The sequence below is a fragment of the Vicugna pacos genome, unplaced genomic scaffold (genome assembly GCF_048564905.1).
Source record: "Vicugna pacos unplaced genomic scaffold, VicPac4 scaffold_20, whole genome shotgun sequence".
Classification (NCBI taxonomy): Eukaryota; Metazoa; Chordata; class Mammalia; order Artiodactyla; family Camelidae; genus Vicugna; species Vicugna pacos.
Genome location: NW_027328741.1, coordinates 6,634,205 through 6,651,342, shown reverse-complemented (window position 1 = coordinate 6,651,342; position 17,138 = coordinate 6,634,205). Strand labels below are relative to the sequence as shown.

Sequence of the window (17,138 nt, the reverse complement as noted above, 5' to 3'; positions counted from 1 at the left end):
GGTGGGCTTGAGGCAAATGGCCACACCAGCCCTAGTCCCTGCTCTTTGCCAGAACTTTGCTCCTTGTTCATTTGTCTTAGAGGTGTGAGTTCGTAGAGGCACCAGGACAGAAACTTCCTATATGTCTGGGGATGTAAACAAGTCTCAGTCTCACCTATGAGGTTGCCGAACTGCCAGGTACATATTCAGGTTTCAACCCCATGTCTGCCTGGGTAGGTATGATGGCTGTGGCTGAGCCTCATCTCTCTTATTCTGAGAAATCACCAGTTATGTTGCCATGAGTCAGCAGAAACAAAGGACGAAACACCCCTTCCCCCAGGCAAGCCAGCAATATTGCTTTGCTTTATTTTTTTTCTTATTTTATGGGAGGCCCAGGCTGTTCTGACCTGTATACAATCCAAGCAGATGTCCACAGCACACTGCAGTCCCCCAGGGTTACCTATGTACAGTCATCCAGAGTCTGCCTGGATCCAGCAGCCTGTCCCTTCCCATCCCTGATTCACTTCTAGGTTTGGGGGTTGTTGTCACACTTTGTGCCCATTTAACTTAATTCTGTCAGTCAAGGGTGGTTCCGTACACATCTGGGCCTCAGAGGTTCCCTGTCCATCCTGCTGACCTCTCCATTGGAAAGAGGGAGACCCAGTCAACCAGCACTATCCCTCCTTTGCTGCTCCCTCTTCAAAGGACCAACCCAAGCCATTTTGCATTTTCTTCCTTCTTTTTTCCTTTTCTCCTAGCAGATTGGTGGCACATTTTGTCTTTTGAAGATGGCAATGTTTTATCAAAGTTCAGCAGATGTCCTGAGTGGATGGGTGTGTCTGTGAATGTCAGTCTTGGTGAATTTATTGGAGAGGATAAGATACAAGCATCCTTCTACTCCAATATCTTGGCCTTTCTCCAAGAATATACACTCTTAATAATTTTGTCATAAGGTTATTTTTAACTATGGGTGGTTGCCAAGTCTTCCTTCTACGCCTTTTGCCTGTTATCCCCTTTTTTGGTGGTGTGGCTGGTGTTCTGGTGGCCTGAATCTGCCCTGGCTATTGAGCAGGAGCTCCTTTTTTCCTGTGGTTGTCACACTCCTGCCCATATCCTGCTGTGAAAACTCCACTTGCTGGTTCCAGAGGCCGTCTAGTCGTGCCCCTGGTCTGTGTCCCAGCATCTGTAAATGGGTGGTCTGCACCCCCCACCAGATGCCTGGTCCCAGGACCACACTTGTGCAAGGTAGTTGGCAGGTAGCTCCCCTGCCGCATTAGGTCCATGCTTTGTAGGTGGACTCAGAGGAAACAGCTACACTAGCCCTCACCCCTGCTCTGTTCCAGAACACTGCTTCTTGTGCATTTGTCTTAGAAGAGCCAACTCAGAGAGGCATCGGTGTGTAATGGTCCCTTCTTCTTGGGACTGTAAACAAATCTCATTCCCACCTATGAGGTTGTGGAGCCCCTAGGTAGGGATTTGGGTTTTGACCCCTCCTCTATCTGGGAACCATGCACCAGAAAATATAGTGGCTATGGCTGAGCCTTGACTCTCTTCTCCCAAGAAGTCTCCAATAATGGCACTGTGGGTCTGCGGACACAAAGGCTATGGCTACCCTTCCCCCCAGGGCACACCAGCAGTGTTTTCTGCCTTTTTTTTTTGTATTTTATGGGGGACCCAGGCTGTTCTGTATACTCTCCCAGCCATGGCACACAGAACATTGCAGTCCCCCAAAGTTTCCTCTGTAGAGTCAGCCCAAGTCCTCTGCTCAACTCAGAGAGCCTGTCCCATCCCACCCCTGCTGGTTTGCTTCTAGGGCTGGGGATCGTTGGGACCCTTTGTGCCCCATTAACTTAGTTCTGTCAGTCAAAGTCTATTCTATACAGATCTGAGCCTCTGAGGTTCCATCTCCATCCTGCTGAACTGGCCATTGGAGTTGGAGAGACCCAGTGTATTAATGCTATTCCTCCTTTGCAGCTCCCTCCCCATTGGAATGGTCCAGAACTATTTCCCTTTTTCTCCTTTTCTCCTGTTCTCCCACCAGATTTGTGGAAAATTTTATCTTTTGAAGAAGCCAATATTCTGTCAAAGTTCAGCAGGTGTTCTGGGTGGTGGGTGTGTCTGTTGATGTCACTCTTGGTGAATTTGTGGGAGAGGGTGAGCTCTGAGCATCTTTTTTACTCCACCATCTTTCCTCCTCCTTCACTCTTTTTCTTTTGATTGGAACATTTAGTCCATTGACATTTATAGTAGCTATTTTATAGATGTGGGTTTATTGCTATTTTGAAATTTGTTTTCCAGTTGATTTTGGTAATTATTTGTTTCTTTCTTTTAATTATTTTTATTTTTGTGGTTTGATAAATTCCTTTTCTATTAGCTTGGTTTCTTTTTGGGTTTTATGACTCTATTATATACTTCTGATTTGTGGTTATCTTGTCATTCAAGTATGATAACCCCTTACTTCATCTGTTTGGTTTTAGTTGATAGTCATGTGGGCTCAAGTGCATCCTAAAAAGAAAGAAGACAAAGAGAAAAAAGAAAAAAAAGAGAAAAAAATATATATTCTCTTGCTCTCCTCTTCCACCTTTCATGATTTTGCTATTCTCTCTTTCTTGTTTGCCTTCTTGTTTTCTTTATTGACTTACTGACTTATTTATATCCTCATGTTTTCCCTTGCAACTCACTGTATTTATCGCATTTCCAATTATGGTTTCTTAATTTCTATAGCTTCCTGTTTATTTTTTATTTAGATTAGAACTTTCAAATTGTTTTTTAGCATAGATTTAGTGCTGCTGAATTCTTTTAGTTTTTGCTTGTCTATGAAAATCTTTCTCTCTTTCTGTTCTAAAGGATAGTCTTTCTAGATAGAATATCCTAGTTTGCAGCCTTTTTCTTATTCAGGACTTTGAATACATCTTGCCACTCCCTTCTGGCCAGAAGATTTTAGGTAGTGAAATCTGCTGAATGCTTATGGGACTCCCTTGTAACAAACACTTTGTTTTTCTCTCACTGCCTTTAGAATATTTTATTTTACTTTAACCATTTTAACTATAATATGTCTTGGTGTAGGTCTGTTTGGTTTCTCCTTGTTTGGGACCCTGTGTGCCTCCTGTAGTTAGATAATTCTTTCCTTCTTAAGGTTTGGAAAGTTTTCAGTCATGATTTCTTTAACTAACTTTTCAATCCCCCTTTCACTTTCTTCTCCTTCTGGGACTCACCATTATGCATAGGCTGGCACACTTTATATTATCTTGCTTTAATTGGTTTTTATTGACTTTTCTGTCTGCTGTTCTTTTTGGGTTATTTCTTTTATCTTGTCTCCTAAGCCATTTATTCATTCCTCTGCATTATCTAGTCTTCTTTTGATTGCCTGTAGTTGAATTTTCTATTTTTAACTAGCTCTTCTTTATAGTTTAAATTTTCTTTTTAAAGTTTTCTGTCTCTATTGATAGTCTCTTTTATTTCTTTCAGTGAGTTGATCATTTCCTTTTTGAAGTCTAGTAGACTATCAAAGTCTATTTTACTGATTGTTCTTTCAGGGGATTTCTCTTGTTCTTTTAATTGAAAGTGGTTCCTCGGCTTCTTTATTTTACTTATATTTCTCTGGCTCTATGTATTTCTTTTAGACCCATTTCTGAGCTGTGATATGTAGTAGGCAGGGTTGGAGCAATTCAGTTGTGAAGAAGAATAGGCAGAAGATGTTCACTGGGGAGTTCTCTCTGTGGTGTTGCCTGTCACTTGTTATGCAGACTTACAAAGTACTATTTGTTGATGTTGGCTTTATCCCTGCCTTAGCTATGGGAATGTCAGCCACCTACTCTGGTGCCCCTCAGGTTCTGAGCCCCAGGAAACATCAGTGCAGATCCAGCAGTGTCAGTCCCTTGGACCTGCCTTAGCAAGTGTGCAGTCACACACATGAATTTGTGGTCCACTACAGGTTCAGCTCAAACCCTAATCCCGCACCCACATATGGAACCATACACCACCCTGTTGTAAATACCCTCACTGGCCACCCTTCTTGAGTCAGAACTCCACTCACTGCCTGTAAGTCTCAGAGGTGTGGATCCACAAAGTGACCAGATACAGCAAATCCACCCTCTCTGCCTGGGGCTGTAAACAAATCTCATTCCTGCCTGTGAAGTTGCAATGGCACAGGGTATGGAGTCAACATTCAGCTCTGCCTTTGTGCAGAAGTGTTGCCTATCACCAAGCCCCATTTCTCTTCTCATGAGAACACACCAACAATGGAGCCAAGTGGAGAAAGTGACTTTGGCACAGCTGTGTTTCATTCCTCCCCCATTATACCAACATCGGTGCTTTTTTATGAGAGTTTCAGTCTGTTCTGTTCCACACACACACACACAGCCAGAGCTCACACTGCCCTCTAGTTTCCTGAGGCTGCCTGTCTGCAGTGTGACCCAGCCCTCTGCCTGGGCTCTTCACTGACTCCAGTAGCCAGTTCTGGCTCATCCCTTCTAGCTCATGTCTAGGGCTGGTCATCACAGGGACCCTCTGTGTCAGTTTTCTCCAGTTCTGCCTGCCATGCAGTTGCCACTGTCTCCTCCAAACCTTGGAAGCTCTGCTTCTTTCCTAGCTGATCTCCCAGCTAGAGAGGTTGTGTCCCAGTGTGAGTGTGCCTTTCTTCCTATGCTACTCTTTCCCTGCAGGATCAGTTCTGCACTGAATTTTTCTTTTCTCTTTTTATTCCTTACCATATTTTGTGAGAATCTTCCTGTATTTCAAAATAAAAGACACTCTACCAGAGTTCAGGAGGTTTCTGTGCAATTCAATGTTTTTGTAGATGTAATTCTTTGCGTATTTGTGGGAGAGGTCAAGCTGTGAGTCTGTCTACTCTGCCATTTTGGCTCCTTCAAATTTTAAAATAGGGCTAGGTCTTTCTTAATTACTCTTAACAAGCTGTTGTAGTTTTCAGCGTACATGTCTTGTAATTTTTCCTTGCCTCTATTGGATGCTGATTCAGAACATACACAACCTTCTGGAGAAACCTGTCCCACCCTGCCATTTACTGCCAAATAGCTGGCCTGTGTCTGAGTCACCAAAAAGTTTTGTTCTTTATCTGATTCTTAATTCTTTAGAATTTATCATTTTACTCTCATAAATGCTGATTGTACTTGTAACAAATATTTTAAAATAAAAATAATAAACTTTATTCTATAGATGAAATATGAATGAATCTCAAGTAACATATGCTTTTAATACCTTAGAATTAGTAAAGCAATATAGATACATTATAAACGCTTGAAATGTTGCCTAAAGGAAAAGTGCAGAGATTTGCAAATCCCACTCCCAGAAGTGACCGTCATTAATGGTTTGGTGAACATCTCTCAGTCTCTATCTCTCTCATTCTCTCTGCCTCTGTCTCTCACACACCACAAGATTCATTTACATCTATGATGATTTGACACATATGTGGTCATAGAGATGGCATCTTGGATGTAGATGATGGATTAACAGGCATCCAAACTGAGGGCTTCCTTGACATCAGGTAAAGACCTAGCACTCATTTTTCCAGCTGCACAACAATCATTCCTCCATCTGAACCAGAACTGATGAATCCCGCCCCCTCTCCATGAACATTAGTGTTGCTTCCATTTCCCTAGTAGTTTAAGCAGGACTGTGATGAACATCCTTGAAAAGACATCTTTGAACAATTGTGCAAGAATTTTAGTATGATCAACGGTAAGCATTAGCACTGCTCGAAAAGTGGTGCACTTGTGGAACTGTGATGCATCCTGCATACTGTTCTCCCAGAGAGGAGAGTCTGCTCACTCTTCCCTCCAGGGGATCTACTGTGGCCTCTGTCTCCTCATGTTGTCACTAGAGCTGGTTGTCACCAGGCTAAAGGCCTGCCAGTGTGATGTTGACCAATGCTGTCTCCGAAGTGTGAACATCTTGCATTCTCACTTGAGAGGTCGAGCATCTCTAATATACACTGGCCACCTGCATTGCCTCTTGTTGGAATTGCATGTGTTTGTTCTGTTTCTGTTTAGAACACAGTGTTTCAAGATATTTTTGGACCACAGGGATGTGAAACCTTTCTCTGACTTTAGGTTATGAAAAATGATATTTCCATGTTGTGGTTTGTCTTTCATGGATTTTGATTATTATTTTTTTTTATTTTGTTAGGTTATGTTTTGCCACAGGAAGAGCTAAGCATCTCCCTCCTGGCTCTGGTTTCACACATAGAATAGCAGTGCCTATCTCGAGATTATGCACATAGTTTCTAAAAATATTCATTTTGTATATCTCATATTTAATCCACCTGGATTTCCCTTTGAAATAACCAAAATGCTACTTCAAGTAAAAAAAAAACACCAATCCCTTGTTAAAATATGAGAGCAGACACAAACAGCCATCTTTTGTATGATTTCATTGATAGGGAACATCCAGTGTAGGGAAAGACACACAGAGAGAAAGAGGATTAGGGCTTGTCAGGGGTTGGGGGAGGGAGAAAAGAGAATGTGTGCTTTGGATACGGGGTTTTATTTTGAGGAAAGAAACAGTCTGAAACTAGACAGTGACGATGGTTACACAGCATTGTGAATGCACTTAATGCTCCTGAATTGCACAATTTAAAATGGAAAAACATCTAAATTTTATTATGGTAAACTTAAAACATAAAAATAGATGGTACTCTAAATGACATGAAAGAAAACAAGGAAATGACAGAAAAAAGAAACAAAAATGATGCCAGGAGAAGGGAAGTAAAGTTCGGGTCTGAGAGTGGGTTGATTCTTAGAATTAGATGACAGTGTTGGTGGTTGCAGAGACATCTCAGCCCGTAGGGGTGGTGATGCCTGAATTGGCTCTGGGTCTCATAGAAGTATGTGTGTAGGTGCAGGGGGAGCTACAAAATCAGGCTCAGGGTCTCCCTGCAGGACTGGTAATGTAACCTGGTTCTAGGTCTCCTGTAGGGCTAGTCTTACAGTCTGCAAAGCTGGTGGGATGTGACACGGTCCTGTGTGTTTTGCAGGTGCAGGCTCGGGTTCCCCAGCAGGGTTGTTAGAATGGGACACAGTCCTGGGTCTCCTGAAGGAGCCAGCTCAGGATCTCATGCAAGACCAGGCTCAGGGTATCCTTGTAATGCTTGTGGAATGAGACCCCATCATTTTTCTCCTGCAGCAGCAGATTCAGGGTGTCCCTGCAAGGTTTTGCAATTTCACCCTGCTCTATAACTCCTGCAGGAGCAGGCTTGGACTGTCCCTGCTGGGTTGTTGGAATATGACCCATCTCTGATTCTCTTTCAGAAGCAGGCTCAGGGTCCCCCTACAGGGCTAGTCGATTTTGTTCCAGTCTTAGGTCCTTTGCAGGTGCAGGACTGGGGTCTCCCTTCAGGGCTGGTGAAATGTGACTCAGCTGTTGGTCTCTTGCAGAAACAGGCAGAATTTCTCCCTGCAAGACTTGTGGAATGAGACCCATTGCTGGGTCTCTTACAGGAGCATGCTCGGGGTCTACATGCAGGGCTAGTGGAATTGGACCTGGCTAATGGTGTCCCTGCAGTGCTGCTGGAATTGTTCCAATTCTTGGGTGTCTTGAAGGTGTAGGCTCTAAGTCTCCCTGCATTGCTAGTGAAATGTGACCCAGTTGTGGTTCTCCTGAAGGGACAGTCTCAGGGTTTCCCTGCAGGGCTGGTGGATGGGACATAGTCCTGGGTCTCCTGGAGGAGCAGGCTCATGTTGCAACATGACCAATCTCAGGTTCTCCTGCAGGAGTAGGCTTGGGGCCTTCCTGAAGGGCTAGTGGAATTGGACATGGCTCATGGTCTCCCTGCAGTGCCATTGGAATTGGTCCAATTCTTGGGTCTTTTGAAGGTGTAGGTTGCAGGCTGATAAATTACCTGTAGGGCTGGTGGAATGTGACATGGCTCTTAGTCTAATGCTAGAGCTGATTCAGGGTCTTTCCACAGGGTTGGTAGAATTGGTCCCAGGCCTGGGTCTCCTGCATGTACAGGCTTTGGTATCCCTGTAGGGCTTGTGGAATGTGACTGGGTTTCTGTTTCCTGCAGGGGCAGGCTCAGAGTCTCCTTGCAGTGTTGCTGGAATGGCACATGGTTCTGAGTTTCCTGCAACAGCAGGCTTATGTCCTTCCTGCATGGCTAGTTGAATATGACTCAGACCTTGGTCACTTGCAGGAGCAGGCTAGTTTTCTCACTGCTGGGATGGTGGAATCAGACCCTGTCCTGAGTCTTCTGCAGAAGCAGCTCCAGGTCTTCCTGCAGGGCTGTTGGAACATGACCCATCACTGGTTCTGCTTCAGGAGTAGGCACAGAGTCTCCTTGCAAGGATAGTGTAATTGGACCCAGCTCAGGGGTCACTACAGGGCTGATGAAATGTGTCCTGGCTCTGTGGTTCCTGCAAGTGTAGATTCTGTGTCTCCCTTCAGGGTTGGTTTAGTGGGACCCATTCCTGGGTCTCCTGTAGTAGTAGGCTCAGAGTCTCCCTGCAGGGCTGGTGGAATGGGCCCCTTCTCTAGGTCACCTGCCAGAACAGATTTGGACTCTGCCTTCAGGCTGGTGGAATTGGGCCTGTTCTTGCATCTCCTGCAGGAGCAGGCCTTGGTTCTTCCTGGAAGAATACTGTAATATGACCCATCTCTGGTTCTCTTGCAGGAGAAGCTCATGGTCTCCCTAGAAGGTTAGCAGAATTTGTCCCATTCCTTGGTCCAAGGCTCAGGGTATCCCTGCAAGGTTGGTGGGATGGGACATAGTCCTGTGTCTCCTGCAGTAGCAGGTTCTGTTCTCTTTGCAGGGCTGGTGGAATGTGACTCCACCCTGTGGTTCTTTTGCAGATGCAGGCTCAGGGACCCCACCAGAACTGATGGCTCTTAGTCTCCTATGGGAGCAGGTGAGGGATTCCCTGGAGAGCTGTTGGAATTGGTCCCAGTCCTGGGTCTCTTACAATTGCAGGCTCAGTGTCTCCCTGGAGGGTTTGTTGAATATGACTTGGCTGTGGGTATGCTGCAGGAGCAAGCTCAGTGTTTCCATGCAGGGTTGGTGGAATGGGATCTAGTTCTGGCTCTCCTGCAGGAGGAGGCTGGGGTTCTCCCTGGAGAGGCTGATGGAATTGGACTGGGATGTCTGTCTCCTGCAGGAGCAAGCCTATGGATTACCTGCAGAGCTGGTAGAATGTCACATAACTCTTGTTCTTCTGCAGGAGCTGGCTCATATTCTCTGTGAATGGCTTGGTCTCCCCCAGGAGCAGGTTTGTAGTCTCACTACAGGGCTGGTGTTATGTGACCCGCACTGTGTTTTCTGCAGATGCAGTCTTAGTGTTTGACTGCAGGTTTGGTGGAATGGGACGAAGTTCTGGGTTTCCTGGAGTAGCAGGCTCACGGTCTCCCTTCTGGGGTATTGGAATGTGACCTAGTCATGTGTTTCCTGCCGAAGTGGCCTCAGGATATCCCTGCAGGGCTGTTGGAATTGTACCTCACTGTGTATCACCTGCAGGATCAGGTTTGTGCTCTCCCAGCAAGGCTGGCGTATTTGGACCTATTCCTGGGTCTCCTGCAGAAGCAGGCTTTCAGTCTTCCTGCAGGGCTTCTGGAATATGACATATCTCTAATTTTCCTGCAGGATCAGGCTTGTGGGTCACCCAGCAAGGCTAGTGGAATTGGACCCACTTCAAGGTCTTAGTGCATGATTGATGGAATGGGACCCAGTCCTGGGTCTCCTGCAGGAATTGGCTCAGAGTCTTCCTGCAGGACTGGTGAAATTGGACCAATTCCTGAGTCTCCTGCAGGAGGAGGCCCTGCATCTTCCTGGAGGGATGGTGGAATACGACAGAGATCTGTTTCTCCTGCAGGAACAGGCTCAAGGTCTCCCTACAAGGCTAGTGTAATTGGACACATTCCTGGATCCATTGCAAGTGAAGGCATGATGGTCTTCCTACACAGCTGGTGGAATGTGATTCGGCTCTGAGTCTCCAGCAGGAGTAGGCTTAGGGTCTCCTTGAAAGATTGGTGAAATGGGACACAGTGCTGTCTCTCCTGCAGTAGCAGGCTCAGGTTCTCCCTACAGTATTGGTAAAATTGGACCTGGCTCTAATTCTCCTGCAGTAGCAGACTGAGGTTATACCTGCATGGCTGGTTGAGTGTGAAGGAACAGCAAGTCTTAATACATTGGCCCACTCCTGGGAAAAGGATAAACAGGGCTTGGTGCATGGTCTCTTGTATTCTCTGAAAAAGACCCTTGAGATGTGTTGATTCTGATGACCTCTTCCAAGAACTTGAACACTTTTAGAATCTCTGCCCATTCATCTTGTTTAGACTGAAGGAATCTGCCTTTCATCAGTTCTTGGAATAGAGATCAACACAAAAGGAAAGAGGGAAGAAAAAAATACCAATCTATCTGTTGAGAAATCAGCTGAAGACATTAAAAAGTTCTCTTGCAATGCACTTGTTTCTATTTTGGTGCATTTAGAATCATTTCCTTATTATCAATTTTGGCCATTTAAATTAGAATACATATTGTTCTAGGCCTACTGGGGTTCATTATGCTTGGACGCTCTGTGCTTGCTGTGTTGAGATAGCCGGTTCTATCTTTGGTTTAAGAAAATTTCAGTCTGATTTCTTCAAATACCTTTTCAAATCATTTGTCTTTATTCTTTTCCATGTGGGATCCCTATGAGTCATACACTGGTATGTTTTCTCTTATCCCAGGTTTCAGTTGCATTGCTTGCATTGCTTTTCACTAGCTTTTCTATGTCGTGTTCTGACTGAGTGATTGTGATTATCCTGTTTTCTAAGTCATTTATTTGTTCCTGTGCATTATCTAGTCCGATTTGGACTGTCTTTAGCTTAGCTATTCTCACCATTGAGTTTTCTGATTATATTTGGCTCATCTAAAGTGTTTCTCTTTCCATTTATACTAGCCTGCATTTGTATTCATAGACTCAAGATTTCCTTCAGTGTTTTATGTCCTCCCTTTTCAAGTCATGTTCTAGTAAATTTTGGGGGTCTAATACATTGGATGTTCTTTCAGGAGACTCCTGTCTTTTGAAAATTTGGAATAGTTCTTTTAACTTTATTATATCTCTCTATCGCTATGGGTTAAGGATTATCAGTTATCTATTATAGAGTTGAACGGCTTTTGTAAGTGAAATCATTTCTGTGCACATTTAGTTTTAATGCTGTGAGGATTGTTTTTGGTATGTAATGATGCCATGCATTCCTTCTGTGTCTGTTGCCTGTTATATCTATGATTGCTACTGCGGTTTTTGTTGTGGTGAATATAACCTATTCTAGTAAAGTTAGCAGAGTGTCATTTTGGTTAAATGTTTATCATAGCTCTGACAGTGCTGGGACTACTAATTTTTGCTGGAATAGAGGTTTCCAAATGGTTTCTGGGCTGCAGGCTGGATATGTGGAGAGGGAATTGTTCCAATACACACTCATGAAAGTGCATTCGTCCTCACTGTTGCCACGGAAAAGTCAAAATTTTATAATGGGTTCCCTCAGGTTCTCTGCAAACAAAGACAAAAGTGGAAACAAATTTAATGATGTCACACATTAGAAACTGCTGAAACAATCCTGCAGTGCCACAATTGGGTCCTAAGTGTAGTACTGGGTCAGCACCACAACTATAGTTGCATTAGCATGTGGTAGGCAAGGTTGATGGAAAAGCTTCAAATTCTCCTATTTTTCCTCAGATCTCTGCTCCAAGAACTCTTGTCAATAAGGCATGGGAACTCAAAGGCAAGCATGGAGCATTTCAAAAACCTCTGCACTGGACAATAAGAAATTTCAATCCTGCCTATGAAAGTTGCAGATCTTTTGGCTATAGAATCTTATTTCAACACTAAATTGCCCTGGATTCTAGAAACCAGATAAAGATGGCTCTGATTGAGACCATTTCTCCTTTATGGAGAAAATGAGCAATTATAATGTGGATGTGAAAATGCTGTGACTAAGGCCCTGGGTTACTAAGCTAATCCACAACACATATGCCAGCAGATTTAATATTAAGAGAGGACCCAGGCAGATCTGTTCTCTAGATAGTACCAACCACAGCCCAAAACAATCTCCAAACCCCTGGGAATAAATTTGTGACATCAGCCACACCCCTAACACACAGATTCCACAGGCACTCCTAGCTCAAAACTGGCAGATGCAGTCTTGGTCTGGGAATCAATTGCAGAGAAATTTTGTGATTATTGCTTTCAGTTATGTCAATCAAACGTCCACTATGCACTCTTTTAACCCTCAGCGCATCGTCTTCCATCTTAAATGACCTGTCCACTTTAGAGTGTGCATCCCAGTAAAACACAGTTTCCCCTTTACTGCTCCTTCACCAAAGGTCAGGTCCTGCACTGATTTCCATTCTCTACTTTGCCTTCTACTCTTTCCAGGTTATGTGAGAATTCTTTCTGACTTTTGAAGTAAGAGATGTTTGGCCATTATTCAGCAGGGATCCTGAGCCAAGGGCCGGGAGAGTGGATGTTTATCTTGCTGTATACATGGGAGAGAGTGAGCGAAGTTTGCACTGGTACTCTGCCAGTTTGGCATGGATAAATTAACACAATTTAGATATAACTCACAGACACTTGATCCTTGTTTAGCTATTTTTCTCTATATCAATTGTGGAAGGATGTGTTCGAAGATTCCAAGTCTGACAATGTGTACATACCTACATTGCAGACTTTCAAATAGTTAACAGAATTGAATTACATACTATGGGAAGTGTATCAAAATAAAGATAGTTTTAGAAATATACTAAATCTAACTACAAGACAGAGTTGCCATATTTAGGTATCAGCTTGAAATACCCAAATAAGAAAAATACACAGAAAATACTAGTTAGCAGCCAAAATTCATGAAGGAGGCAGGTCAACACTTTTCTCTTGGTGCTTCCAACACTAAGAAAAACAATGAAATAATTCTTAGAATCATTAACAACCACAACCATGGGTTTCCATTGTTCATGTGGTGCCCTTTCCTAATAATGGCACATACTGGTCAATGTTGGCGATTCAAGGGGCAACATTACTATTTAGGAAAGCACAAAGAAATCCAAACAATGTATTTTTATATAGGCTTGGTTTCAATAGCACTTAGAGAAATTAAAGATACGAGAACACTGCAAAAGTTTTGCTAGGCTATTGAGAATCATGTACTCTTCTATGAAAGATGAGAATGTTTAATCATCCAATTATGTTGAGGAACACAATTAAACCCGACAAATATGGCAACCAAATATTTGCACCCGGTATATGCCTGAAGGGAAAAATGGTCCACAAAAAATTTGTCACTACATATCTATGCCAACAATTACACTTCATTTCAATAAGAGAATTATAATAGTTACAAATACTGTTTTGAAAAACTGAGGATAAAAAAATATTCAAATTCAGGCAAAGAATCCACTCACTTACCACACTCCCTTCACCCCAGAGAAGACATAAACCCAGCATTTGCTGAATCTAGCGGAAGGCCATCGTTTCTTTGTGGGAGCTAAGTATTCAATTCCTATCTATTTCATACGAGAGTATTTGACCTTTATGGGGTTCCCTGTTGTTCACAGAGGATGAAGCTAGAGGAACTCTGATTCTAGGAGGGGCTTGCTCTTCTCTTACTGGCTTCATTGCAGCTCAGGTACTGATCCCTCAAAATGGATGCCTGAGTGGAGGGGAGGGAAGAGCAAGTGCTTGATAGCTAGGCCCAAACCTGGGAAAAGGCTTACCTGGGCTTGGTGCACTTTGATCTGAATGGCTTGGAATTGCCCCTTGGGTCGTGTGGATTATCTGACCTCTTTCAAGAACATGAGCGTTTTTATCATCTCTGCCATCTCTTCTCTTTAGACGTCAGGGATCTTGGACCCGTTCTTGGAGCAGAGAATTGAGGAACTTCCTCCAGTCCACGGTGGCCCTCCGTAGGTTTCTGCTAGTATCAGCGAGGTTCAATATGTCTCATGAATGCCTTTCGAGCCTGCTATCCTCTACAGCTGTCTCCAGGCCAGTATTCTGTATTGTAGCAGAACATCTCTCATCAATGTGTTCGCATCTCTCCTCAATCCGTGCAGCCATGTTTTCGGCCAGCTTCTCTTCGTGTCTCCCATAAAGTCGACTTCAACAGGACTGGGCAAGTCTGAAAGGACCTCGGAGCCTCTCCAGTAAGCTGAAGACAGGCAGATCTTCCACTGTCTGCCCTTTCAGGTTCTGGAAACTGACCCGTGAACTCAGGTCTTTGGGCAGCAGCAGTATCTCGAACTGACACAGCTTCCCGGACCAAAGACCTAAGCCAAGCTCCACAGAGGGCGGCAGCCCCTCCATCGCACTGATCCACCCACAGAACTCTGCCCGGTTACCTAGGATCCACCAGCCACAACAAGCCTCGCGGTACACACCAACATTCCACCTGGAATCCAACCGCTAACTGCCATCCCCAATGGCTGCTGCATCTTGTCAGTGTTGGGGGAGGGGCTGCATCCGACGAGAGGTTCCTAAGGTAAATGTGATTCTACCCACTAGCGTCCCATGGGCCTTTCTTCTTCCCTCTTTCCTTTTGTTCAGATCTGTATGCACTGTAGCAACGGAGGGAAGTGTGTCCATTTTCAGTTGAATGTTTCACACGTCTTTAAACTTTCTAACAGTTCACAGTACACAGAGACCCACTAAGGGAAACTATTGTTCCTGTAATATGGGCACACCCGCAATACATAGCCGTCGGTTGATTTCTGCTGAAACACCCGCATTCACGGGACATCTATCCATTTGTTTCAAGGGGGCTGAAATTCCTAGGAATGATACAATCCCCAATGTGCACTTTACTGCCTGTCTCTTTTGATCTTAGTACACTTTTGCGGAGCTACTTTTCCTTGTTATAGGCTTGTGCCATTTCTTCTCGACGTAGTGTAGAATATGGCATTCATTCATCCTGTTGGAAGACTTGCAAGTCTATATCACGGACTAGGAATCCATTGGATTCCAAATCGGCATTTGGGTTAGGTCACGATATGCTCATATGAATCAATATTTACGAATATAAATGCACGCCTCTGATTTCCGAATACAGGTGTGCTGAGTACATTCAAGCCGCGATACTGGGTCGATGCGTACTGAATGATCCTTGACATCACCTTGAGTAATTTCTTTTGAATATTCATGTTACCCTACCCTTTTTGTGTTGTTTGTTTGTTTGATTCTTTCTTGGTCTGCTTCTCGTTTGCTTTGCAAACACGTCAGGCCATGCATCTCTCCGTTTGCTTCCAACAGAGAGTCATATAAGCTGACTCCCTTAAGAGAGTGCTTCCAATCCCCTATGATTTCCTGCTTCCCTCTCCCATCTTTAGGGTTTTGATGTCCTCCTTGCCTTCTTCTTGTTTCTTCTTTTCCACTCATGCTCTTCTTGCATTTCCAATAAGGGTTTTCTTCTTTCCATTTCATCTTGCTGCTTATCCCTTCAGGGGAGAATCCTCAACCTTTCTTTTAGGATAAGTTTCGAACTGCTGAATTCTTTTAAGATTTGCAGGTCTGTGGCATTCTCTAGCTCTGCTGTTATTAGAAATGGTGGTCATGTGGCATAGGCTACCCTAGATGGCAGCATTTTGCCATTCAAGCTATGGTCTATGTCCTGGCACTCCTCCCTGTCCTGCAATATTGCTGCTGAGATAGCAGCTGAAACCCCTCTGGAGGTTCTCTTGTGACTATGTTGCTTTCCTCCAGGCGCATTTTAAATCACTGGGATGCTCATGAACTTTGTTGATTTGGATCATACAGCTGCTGCTAAGTCTATTGGGATTCCACCTCTTTTGGACGCTGTGTACTTCCTGAATTCGCCTAGATGATTCTATCTTGGCTTTCAGCAAGTTTCAGTCTGATTTTTCTACACATAACTTTTCAAACATTGTTTGTTTCTTTATCTCTTGCTTTTCCATCTGGGACTCTTTCGAATTTTAGTCTTTCATGCCTTGTCTTCAACCAGGATTCAACAGCAATGTTTTCATTGGTTTGCACTTGCTTTCCTATGTGTGCTTCTGACCGAGGGATTTCTGTTCCCCTGTCTTCAAAGTCATTCACGCGTCCCTCTGCAATATCTCGTCTGCTTAGGACGGAATGTTAGCCCTGATATTTTCTCATCCACTGAGTTTTCTGATATTATTTGGCTCGTCTTTAGGCTTTCTCTTCCCCTTTTCTGGTATTCTGCCTTTTGTGATTCTGAGACACTGTTGTTCTTCAGTGTTTCCCTCACCTCCATTTTCAATACTTGCTCTGGAGAGCGTTTTGCAGTCTAGTTGTCTGAAAGCTTATCTTTAGGGCCTTCAATCTCTTTGGAACTGAAAATGGTACTTCCTTTTCCTTTTACTGTATTTCTTCATCTCTACTGGTCAGGTAATTTCAGGTATCTAATGTAGACTTCTAGGGCTTGGTTAAGTGAAAACTTTAGACACTTGGCTCTACACAATTGCATGGGATTTCTGTGAGGACAAATTTTCCTAGACATTGATGCCATGTCCTGTTCCTGTGTGTGTTGTCTGGTCTATCTCCAATTGCTGGTGTTGCCTTTGTTGTGATGAACCCCCCATACTATTTCGATTAGGATAACCTCATTTTGATTACGCTTATCTCACAAATCTGAAAGAGCACAGGACACTTCCTCTGGTGGAAATGGAGCTTCTAAAGGTTCTCAGCTCTGCATTCTACTCTCTGTTATTTTGGAGTGTTTCCAGAAGAGCAGAGTGTGAGTGCGCTTGTGCTTTGTAGTGCCACGGGAATGTCCCACTGAAACCAGTTCTTCCAAGAGCTTCTCTGTCTACAGAAACACCAGTGGAAGCATATCTATGGATGTCACACATCAGGGCCTGCTGGAATGATCCCGCAGCCCGAACTTGGTGTCCTCGCTGCCGAACCGTGCCGGTGCCATCCAAAATGTAGCATCCGCTTTTGAGAGATAAACTGAAGGAAATCCTTCCTCTTCTCACGCTGTGGTCTTGGACCACACTTCCTTGTCCTCTCATCCTTGTGGCACGGGTGCACGAAGCCAACCACAGAGCTGTTGCACATCCTGTGCCTCAAACCAAACCATAATCACAGCCCAGGTTATGAATGTAGCAGATCCTAAGGCTTTTCATTCTGAATTCAAACCCAAGGTCCCCTGGATCCCTCAGACCCGATGCACAATATCTCTGATTCAGCCCCACACATGCTCTA

The 17,138-nt window shown here is 44.0% G+C and overlaps 1 protein-coding gene across 1 annotated transcript in view; it reads left to right on the top strand.

Moving 5' to 3' along the window:
* The window catches only part of LOC140694098 (uncharacterized), a 49,343-nt gene extending 35,294 nt beyond the window's left edge, over positions 1–14,049 (top strand). The window contains exon 17 of the mRNA XM_072957542.1: positions 13,791–14,049. The gene's annotated coding sequence lies outside the window, so the exon portion shown is untranslated. The remainder of the gene's footprint in view (positions 1–13,790) is intronic.
* The last annotated feature ends 3,089 nt before the right edge of the window (positions 14,050–17,138 follow it).